Genomic DNA, 9,794 nt, shown 5'->3' with positions numbered 1-9,794 from the left:
GCGTTGACTACCGAGATCTGAACAAAGCAAGCCCCAAGGACAATTTCCCTTTGCCAAACATCCACATCCTTGTTGATAACTGCGCCAAACATGAAATACAGTCTTTTGTGGATTGTTACGCAGGATACCACCAGGTGTTGATGGATGAAGAAGATGTAGAAAAGACAGCTTTTACCACACCTTAGGGCACTTACTGTTATAGAGTCATGCCATTTGGTCTAAAAAATGCCGGGGCAACCTACATGAGGGCCATGACTGCCATTTTTCATGATATGATGCACCAAGAGATAGAGGTGTATGTGGACGATGTAATCATCAAATCCAAAACCCAGGACGACCACGTTCGGGACTTGAGAAAATTCTTTGAGCGGCTGCGCAAATATGATTTGAAGCTGAACCCAGCCAAATGTGCATTTGGGGTACCATCCGGCAAACTCTTGGGATTCATAGTCAGTCGGAGGGGCATCGAGTTAGATCCAACAAAGATAAAGTCTATTCGGGATTTGCCTCCTCCAAGAACCAAGAAAGATGTTATGAGTTTGTTGGGAAGATTGAATTACATCAGTCGTTTCATTGCTCAGTTGACCTCCACGTGTGAACCCATATTTAAGTTGTTAAAGAAAGATGCGGCAATCAAATGGACAGTTGAGTGTCAAGAAGCTTTTGATAAAATCAAGGAATATCTGTCAAATCCGCCAGTCTTGGTCCCACCTGAGCCAGAGAGGCCTCTGTTCTTGTACCTGACCGTCTTGGAAAATTATTTTGGCTGTTTCCTCGGGCAACATGACGTGACCGGAAAGAAGGAGCAGACCATTTACTATCTGAGCAAGAAGTTTACTAGTTATGAAGCCAAGTACACTTTATTGGAAAGAACTTGCTGTGCTTTGACATGGGTCGCTCAGAAGCTAAGGCATTATTTTCAAGCTTACACCACCTACCTCATAACCAGGTTGGATCCTTTAAAGTACATATTTCAGAAACCAATGCCCACTGGGAGATTAACAAAGTAGAAGATCTTGCTCACGGAGTGTGACATAGTCTATGTCACTCGCACGACAATGAAAGCTCAGGTATTAGCGGATCATTTGGCTGAGAACCCGATTGATGATGAGTACCAACCTTTGAGAACTTACTTCCCAGATGAAGACGTAAATTCAGTTGAGGCAATATCTGAAGACACTCATGCTTGGAAAATGTTCTTTGATGGGGCGGTAAACGCAAAAGGTGTTGGAATTGGGGCAATTTTGATCTCACCCACTGGTCAGCACTATCCAGCCACAACTCGGCTTCGGTTCTTCTGTACAAACAACACCGCCGAGTATGAAGCTTGCATTATGGGTATAAACATAGCAATCGACCAAAATGTCGAAGAGTTGTTGATCATGGGAGACTCAAATCTGATTATCCGGCAAGCCCAAGGAGAATGGGAAACCCGAGATGTTAAGTTTATCCCTTACAAGAAGCATGTGGAAGACCTCAGCAAGCGATTCAAGTCAATAGAGTTCAGGTACATTCCTCGTTGTCACAACGAATTAGCCGACGCACTTGCTACTTTGGCCTCAATGCTGCCGTATCCAGGCAATGCTCACATAGATCCCTTGGAAATTCAAATCCGGTAAAGGCATGGTTATTGTAATACAATTGAAGCAGCACCAAATACCCAACCATGGTACCATGACATCAAAAAGTTTCTGAAAACTCAAGAATACCCCGAGCAAGCCAGTGGAGACCAAAAGAGAACCATTAGACGGCACGCGAGTGGTTTCTTTTTGAGTGGGGATGTCTTGTACAAGAGAACTCCGGACCTCAATTTGTTAAGATATGTTGACGCATAAGAGGCTGGAAGAATCATGCATAAGGTACACGCGGGAGTATGCGGGCCCCACATGAATAGGTATGTTTTAGCAAAAAAAATCCTTCGAGCGGGTTATTACTGGATAACCATGGAAAAGGACTGTTTTAGTTTCGTTCGGAAGTGTCATCAGTGTCAGGTGCACGGTGATTTGATTCATGCACCTCCCACAGAACTGCATCCCATGTCTGCACCTTGGCCATTTGTTGCCTGGGGCATGGACGTCATTGGGCCAATCGAGCCAAAAGCCTCAAATGGACATAGATTCATACTAGTTGGCATTGACTACTTTACAAAATAGGTTGAAGCAATCACTCTCAAGTCTGTCACCAAGAAAGCTATGGTAGATTTCGTGCACTCCAATCTTATCTGCCGTTTTAGCATTCCTATAACTTTTATCACAGACAATGCTGCAAACTTGAATAGTCATTTGATGGGGGAGGTATGTGAGAAATTCAAGATAATGCACTGGAACTCTAATCCTTATCGGCCTAAAGGCAATGGTGTCGTTGAAGCAACAAACAAAAACATCAAAAAGATTTTGAGAAAGATGATTCAAAGTTCCAGGTAGTGGCATAAAAAGTTGTCGTTTGCATTGTTGGGATATCGCACTACTGTGCGCACATCAATTGGAGCCACCCCGTATCTTTTGGTTTATGGCATGGAAGCCGTAATACCTGCCGAGGTTGAAATCCCTTCTCTCCGAATCATTGTTGAAGCCGAAATTGAAGACAGTGAGTGGGTTAAAACCCGTCTGGAACAATTAACCTTGATCGATGAAAAGCGAATGGCTGCGGTCTGCCACGGGCAGTTGTACCAACAAAGAATGGCTCGTGCCTATAACAATAAAGTGCGACCTAGAAGTTTTGAAGTGGGGCAACTCGTTTTAAGGCGTATTCTTCCCCATCACCAGGAAGCAAAAGGAAAATTCGCTCCTAATTGGAAGGGCCCATACGTCATCAGAAAGATATTGCCGAGATGAGCATTGTATTTGGGCGATATCGAAGGAAATGATCCTGAAGCAGCTGTAAATGCGGATGCAGTCAAAAGGTACTATGTTTAGTCTTTCTGTAACAACAACATTGTCCGATTGGGAGGACGAAGGCTTTTATTCTCGCTACCCAAACACTATCTACCCTTTGCAAACCCATTTGTGCCGGTTACTCTTCTTTGATTGCCCTCTTTGGAACTTGAAAGTGTTATTGAAAAAAAAGAAATGAAAAAAAAGAAGAAGATGTTTTCCTGAACTAAGTTCGACTTGATTCCGAAAGGATACGTAGGCAGCCTCTCTATGGGGTTCAGTCACACCAAAATAAAAATCCAAATTCCCTCAAAAGTGAAACTGGGGCAGATGTTGTAATGGTCCTGCGATAATCCCGCTTGAATGGTTCCAAAGTTGTAATTCGATCCAAATAATTTCTACCCAAATCCTTTCAAGTCCTTCCGATCAATCGATGATAATGTTCAAGGATCAGAGAATACAGCTACTTAGATCCGATGCAATAAAAATGAGAGAAATAAAATGAGAGAGTCTTATTGGTGAAAACCCACACGGGCACCATAAGGCGACGGTGAGCAGAAAAATTGAAAATGAGAGAGCCTGGTTAGTAAAAACTCGTAAAGCGTACTATCAGGCGACGGTGAGAAGAGAAATGAGAGAGGTCGATTGGCGAAAACCCGCAAAGGGCGCCGTCGATCGAAAAGAAGACACCCCCCACCAGTGAAAGAGTCCTGGCCAGGTTTCTCGATTTGGAGATATGGTTCACAATGAGTTGGATAGTTGTGCATATCGGGTATCCAGTCCAAGAAGCATATCATGTCTATTGAAGTCTGCATGCACCCCAGATAAGTCCTTCTTTCCCCCAAAAGGGACGCTTCTCCTTAAATTCATTTTTCTTGTCCTTTATTTACTTTTCCTTGAATCCCTTTCGGTCTAACTCTGTTCCGAAACTAATACAAAGAAAAGGTGGCAAGATTGGTTTTACAGGGTTTTGTTTAATAAAAGCCAAGTCCAAAGAAAAGTACCCAGTCTCAGTGGGTGCATCAAGTCGATCCCAACTGGCCATGATAGTCGATGCTCTGAAATCAGAGTTATTGAAAATGAAAAGAAATCCAAAGTCAAAAGCCCCTAGAAGCAGATTAAAATGAAAGGGCCAAAGCCCTATACGGGTGAGCCGTCATGATAAATTTTGAAAAGTTGAGTTCCTCGGTTTTAGGAGAGAGACCAATCTTTAAGAAAAGCCAGCAAGCGGCAGAGGTTCTCGCCAAAAGAGTTGGGCCGAGATCAAGTGATCAAAAACAATGAAGGCCACAAAACCGACCACCGTTTCAAACTAACAATTGTTCTTTGTTTGAAAATTGAAACAGGTGCAATCCAAAGCAACAATGCAAGAAGCAAGTGTAACCAAAATGGAAAAAGAAATGTGCAAGCGCTAGAAATAGCTTAGCAACAATAATCAACCCAAAAGGGAAGTCTCCTCCAAATTCTTTCCTGCATTTTTTTACTAAAAAATGAATTGAAAGAAAATAGATAAGAAGAAAAAAAAAGGTAGTTTAGAAGCCCCAAAATCAATCTTTTACCTTTTTGCCAACATTAGGACTCCAATCCCTGAGTTGAGATTTTAGACATAGGGCCTTCGTTCCCTAGTCGCATTTTGCCAACATTAGGGCTCCAATCCCTGAGTTGAGATTTTTAGACATAGGGCCTCCGTTCCCTAGTCGCATTTTGCCAACATTAGGGCTCCAATCCCTGAGTTGATATTTTTAGACATAGGGCCTCCGTTCCCTAGTCGCATTTTGCCAACATTAGGGCTCCAATCCATGAGTTGAGATTTTTAGACATAGGGCCTCCATTCTCTAGTCGCCTTTTGCCAACATTAGGGCCCCAATCCCTAAGTTGAGATTTTAGACATAGGGCCTCCATTCCTTAGTCGTCTTTATTGCCATCATTAGAGCTCCAATCCCTGAGTTGAGATTTTTTAGACATAGGGCCTCCATTCCCTAGTCGCCTTTTGCCAACATTAGGGCTCCAATCCCTAAGTTGAGATTTTTTAGACATAGGGCCTCCATCCCCTAGTCGCCTTTTGCCAACGTTAGGGCTCCAATCCCTAAGTTGAGATTTTAGACATAGGGCCTCCATTCCCTAGTCGTCTTTATTGCCAACATTAGGGCTCCAATCTCTGAGTTGAGATTTTTAGACATAGGGACTCCATTCCCTAGTCGTCTTTCACCAACATTAGGGCTCCAATCCCTGAGTTGAGATTTTTAGACATAGGGCCTCCATTCCCTAGTCGCATTTTTTGCCAACATTAGGGCTCCAATCCCTAAGTTGAGATTTTTAGACATAGGGCCTCCATTCCCTAGTCGCCTTTTAGCCGACATTAGGGCTCCAATCCCTAAGTTGAGATTTTTAGACATAGGGCCTCCATTCCCTAGTCGCCTTTTGTCAACATTAGGGCTTCAATCCCTGAGTTGAGATTTTTAGACATAGGGCCTCCATTCCCTAGTCGCCTTTTGCCAACTTTAGGGCTCCAATCCCTAGTTGAGATTTTAGACATAGGGCCTCCATTCCCTAGTCGCCTTTCTTTTCCAACATTAGGGCTCCAATCCCTGAGTTGAGATTTTTAGACATAGGGCCTCCATTCCCTAGTCGCCTTTTTGCCAACATAGGGTATCCACTCCCTAGTCGAGGTTATTTTAGATATAGGGCTCCATTCCCTAATCTCTTCTTCCTAAAGACACGCAATCCTTATTTTATCGCTTTCAAAAAAAAAAAGTTTAGATTTTAGTTACAAATAACTTACGAAATTTTCCTAGTGAAAACTGGGGCAGAAAAATTTCGTTCGTTTGTTTGTTTTGGTGTCTGAGCAGGTTTGGCCTCGAGGTACAAGGTCTGAGACAACCAAAAGAATGAGTCTCAATCCAAAATAAAGAAAAGAAGAAAAGGAGCAAAAAGAAATGAACTCAAGGTGTTGATGTGGAGAAAGATGTGGACTGTTCAAGATATGATTGAAGTCACAAGCTTCGCATGTCCCGCCTTGATCTGAAACGCTGAAGAAGAATGAACCAGCAGTTGCAGTTAACGAGCATCAAGATTCAGATCAGAGTCTACAGGAAGAACCAGTCAAGATCAAGGACAAGTTTCACAAGACTCATAGATAGGAATCTTGTAACACATAGCTGATAGGCTTGTTTAGTTTCTCTTTGATTTTTGATATAATAACAGGATCACGGACCGGAGCCTAGACGGAACCTCACTCGACTCCTCAACTCATCATTCCATCATTTTTCTTGAACTACACGCGACCTGATTCCCTTATAACCCGGGATATGTAGGCTGTCCAAAACCAAGACTCGGTTGCCACCCTTTCTCTTTTCTCTTATCCTTATTTCTTCTCTTTTGAATAAAGATATGTTCAAAAATTAGTCACATGGCTCACCTTATCTTTGCTTGAAAACTCTTTATGTTTCCAAGCAAAGAGGGGCAGCTGTGAGCACCTAATTTTTGACAATATTTAATTTTTTTGTCACTTCTTCTATGTAAATATTTTAGGAGGTTTTAACATACAAATTTTTAGCTTTGTTATACTTTTTATTATAGGTTAAAAATACAAAATTTTAGAAGGTGAATTATTAATATTAATATTATTTTATTTTTTTTCTTATTTTTAAATAATAATAAAAAATCCGTAAAATATTAATTTTTTTTTAAATTTTCGGGAGAGATTTAAAAAAATAAGAAAAAGGGAAGTATGGAATTAAAAAAAAGAAGTAAAAGTAGGTGGAATTCACTTTTAAAAAAGTAAAAGAAAGTGAAAAATTAAAAAAATAAAAGTAAAGTTTTGTGAAAATTTTTAAAAATAAAAAGTAAAAGAAAGTTGGAATTAAAAAATAATATAAAGGTAGCTGAAAATTTAAATTTTTTTTAAATTAAAATAAAGTAGAATTTTTTAAAGAAAAGTAAAAGAAAGTGGATTGTTTTTTTAAGAAAAGTAAAATAAGTGGAATTCTCTTTTAAAAAAGTAAAAAAGTGGGATTTTAAATAAGATAAAAGTAATTAAAGTTGGAATTTAAAAAATAAAAGTAAAGAAAGGTGGTAATTCTTTTTATAAAAAAAGAAAAGCAAAATGTAAGTGAGATTTCTTTTAAATAAAAAAATAAAAAATTAAAAAGAAAATCTGAATTTTTTTGAAAATTCTCCTATAAATAGAAGAGAAATATTTGAAGAAAAGAAGTGAAGAGAAGAGAAGAGGGAAGAATATTGAGAAAAAACAAATTTTCTTCTTCTATGCTAAAAAGAATTTCTACTAGTTTTATTCTTTCTACCTATTTCTTTCAACAAAAAAAAAAACATATAGCCATTCATTACCTTGTTTAAAAAAAAATACCTCAAAAACAAGAGCTAAATCACACCAAAAATCAAATTCAAAAGCTTCAAACTCAATTTAAAAGATAGCCCAAAATACTAGCCCGAAGAGGTCGAAGTCGAGTTCGGTTCGAAAGGTTTCCGCTCGTTGCCTCTGATTGTGGTTCATTTGCACATTAAATTTGATGGTTGTTTGCTCCATATGTATTGAATAAGATCTTCATCTATAAAAGGTTCATTCTTTTCTTAACCAATGTTTCCATTATTTTTCTTTCACCGTATTTCCTTTTGATTTGTATATTATATTTTGGTTATCTACCAACTTGAAAGATATGAACAAAAAAAATGAAGGAAGAGCATCAAGAAATAGAATTCGTGAAAGACAGAATGAGTTTCTTCAATGAGATTGTAGTTCATAGGGAAAGATAGGAAAATGTATTCAAAATGGAGAGAGAACGATGTAATAGCTTGGATCCAAATTAAAGGATGTTAAGTCAATAGCAAATTTGATACCGACATGGGTGATTAGGTCCATAATAACTCAAATCATATATTTCTTCAATAATAATTCCATATTCATAAATCATGACCTTGCAATAATCTCAAAGTAGTTTTAGGAAGAAACATAATCATGAATATTTGTAGTTTGCTTTAAATTGAATACAATCCTTTTAGAATAATCGAGGCGCGCCATGCCAAATAAAATCTCAAAACTCATGGCCCTCATTTAATTAATTTTAATCCTTAGAAATCGAGGCGTGCCATTTAGTTAAATTTTCCATGGCCCTCGCAAACTTGAAAGTGCGTAGTTGCTTTAGGCGTGCTATATTTTTAAAAAAAAAAATTAATTTCCTAAACTCGGGTGTGCATTTTATGTGACCCAAATCCAAATCTCAACAACGTTAGATAAAATGTGTCGTGGACCGCGGGTGCATTTCATGTGACGTGGTTCAATACGTGTTTTATATGACGTTGAATTTTTCCAAATTTTTTTTTAATTAAAAGCGGCTAATAAGTTAAAAATATACCATAGGTTGAAACATGTTTTAAAATCAGATAATAGGCCAATTGTAATAGTTTAAGCGACCGTGCTAGAACCACGGAATCCGGGAATGCCTAACACCTTCTCCCGGGTTAACAGAATTCCCTACTCAGAATTTCTGGTTCGCAGACTTCAAAAGGAAAGTCGAAATTTCCTCGATTTGGGATTTAAAATAAATTGGTGACTTGGGACACCAAATAAACTATCCCAAGTGGCGACTCTGAATTGAGTAATTAATCCCATTTCGAATAATGTCACTTAAATTGGAAAAACTACCTTATATACCTTCGGGTGTGTAAAAAGGATGTGTGGCACCGACGGGAGTATATAGTGTATCGACCGACAGGAAGCCCAAAAAATCCCGGCTCGGGAAGCACAGGAAGTTAGTCTTCACGATATTTTTGAAATGTTGCAGGCACGACAGTTGGCTATCTCTCAGTTGCAAAGCCGCCTAGAGATTCTCAGTACAGTAACGCCGGAAACAGCTCCCTCCGCCGAACAAGTACCCGAGAGATCAAGCAACAGCGGATCGGTAACCGACCCTGCCATAGTAAAGATGCTCGGGGACCTCACCAAAAGGATCGAATCAGGTGAGAAAATGATTGCAGCCAACGATAAAAAGGTCGAGACCTACAACTCTAGGGTCGATCAGATTCCGAGTGCGCCCCCAATCCTCAAGGGCTTGGATTCGAAGAAGTTCATACAGAGGCCGTTCCCCGAGAAAACGGCCCCGAAGCCCATTCCAAAGAAGTTTAAAATGCCGGAACTCCCTAAGTACAACGGTACCACCGACCCTAACGAACACGTTACCGCTTACACCTGCGCAGTGGAAGGCAACGATATAAAGAATGACGAGATCGAGTTCGTATTGCTGAAAAAATTCGGAGAAACACTTTCGAAGGGAGCCATGATGTGGTACCACAACTTGGCTCCCAACTCCATTTATTTATTCTCCATGCTAGCAGACTCCTTCATAAAGGCACATGCCGGAGCCATCAAGGTAGCAACGAGGAAGTCTGACGTTTTCAAAATCAAGCAGAGAGAGAACGAGATGCTGCGGGAATTCATGTCCCGCTTTCAGATGGAACGGATGGAGCTATCGCCAGTCTCCGATGATTGGGCAGTGAAGACCTTCACCCAAGGCCTAAACGAACGAAGCTCAGTGGCTTCAAAATAGCTGAAGCAAAACCTGATTGAGTATCCGGCCGTGACCTGGTTGGACGTCCACAATCGGTATCAATCATAGATCAGAGTGGAGGATGACCAGTTGGGAGCCCCTTCGGGCTTAGTATACCCAAACAGACTCTTGGCAAAGGAATCAAAACCAAACAAAAAAAGGTACCAGCCGTACCTCGAAGATAGGAGGAACGCCCCAAAGTGCAACCTACCTTACAATGATCGGAGGGTGGACCAAGGACAGGACCCTCGAAGGCTCATTAACAGAACCAGGTTCGATCGAAACATAGTGCCAACAAATGCGCCCTACCTATCGGAATACAACTTCAGCGGCGATGTGTCGGATATCGTGTTCGCTA

The sequence above is a fragment of the Nicotiana sylvestris genome, chromosome 12, assembly GCF_000393655.2.
Source record: "Nicotiana sylvestris chromosome 12, ASM39365v2, whole genome shotgun sequence".
In the NCBI taxonomy this organism is placed as follows: Eukaryota; Viridiplantae; Streptophyta; class Magnoliopsida; order Solanales; family Solanaceae; genus Nicotiana; species Nicotiana sylvestris.
This window is presented reverse-complemented; position numbering follows the sequence as displayed.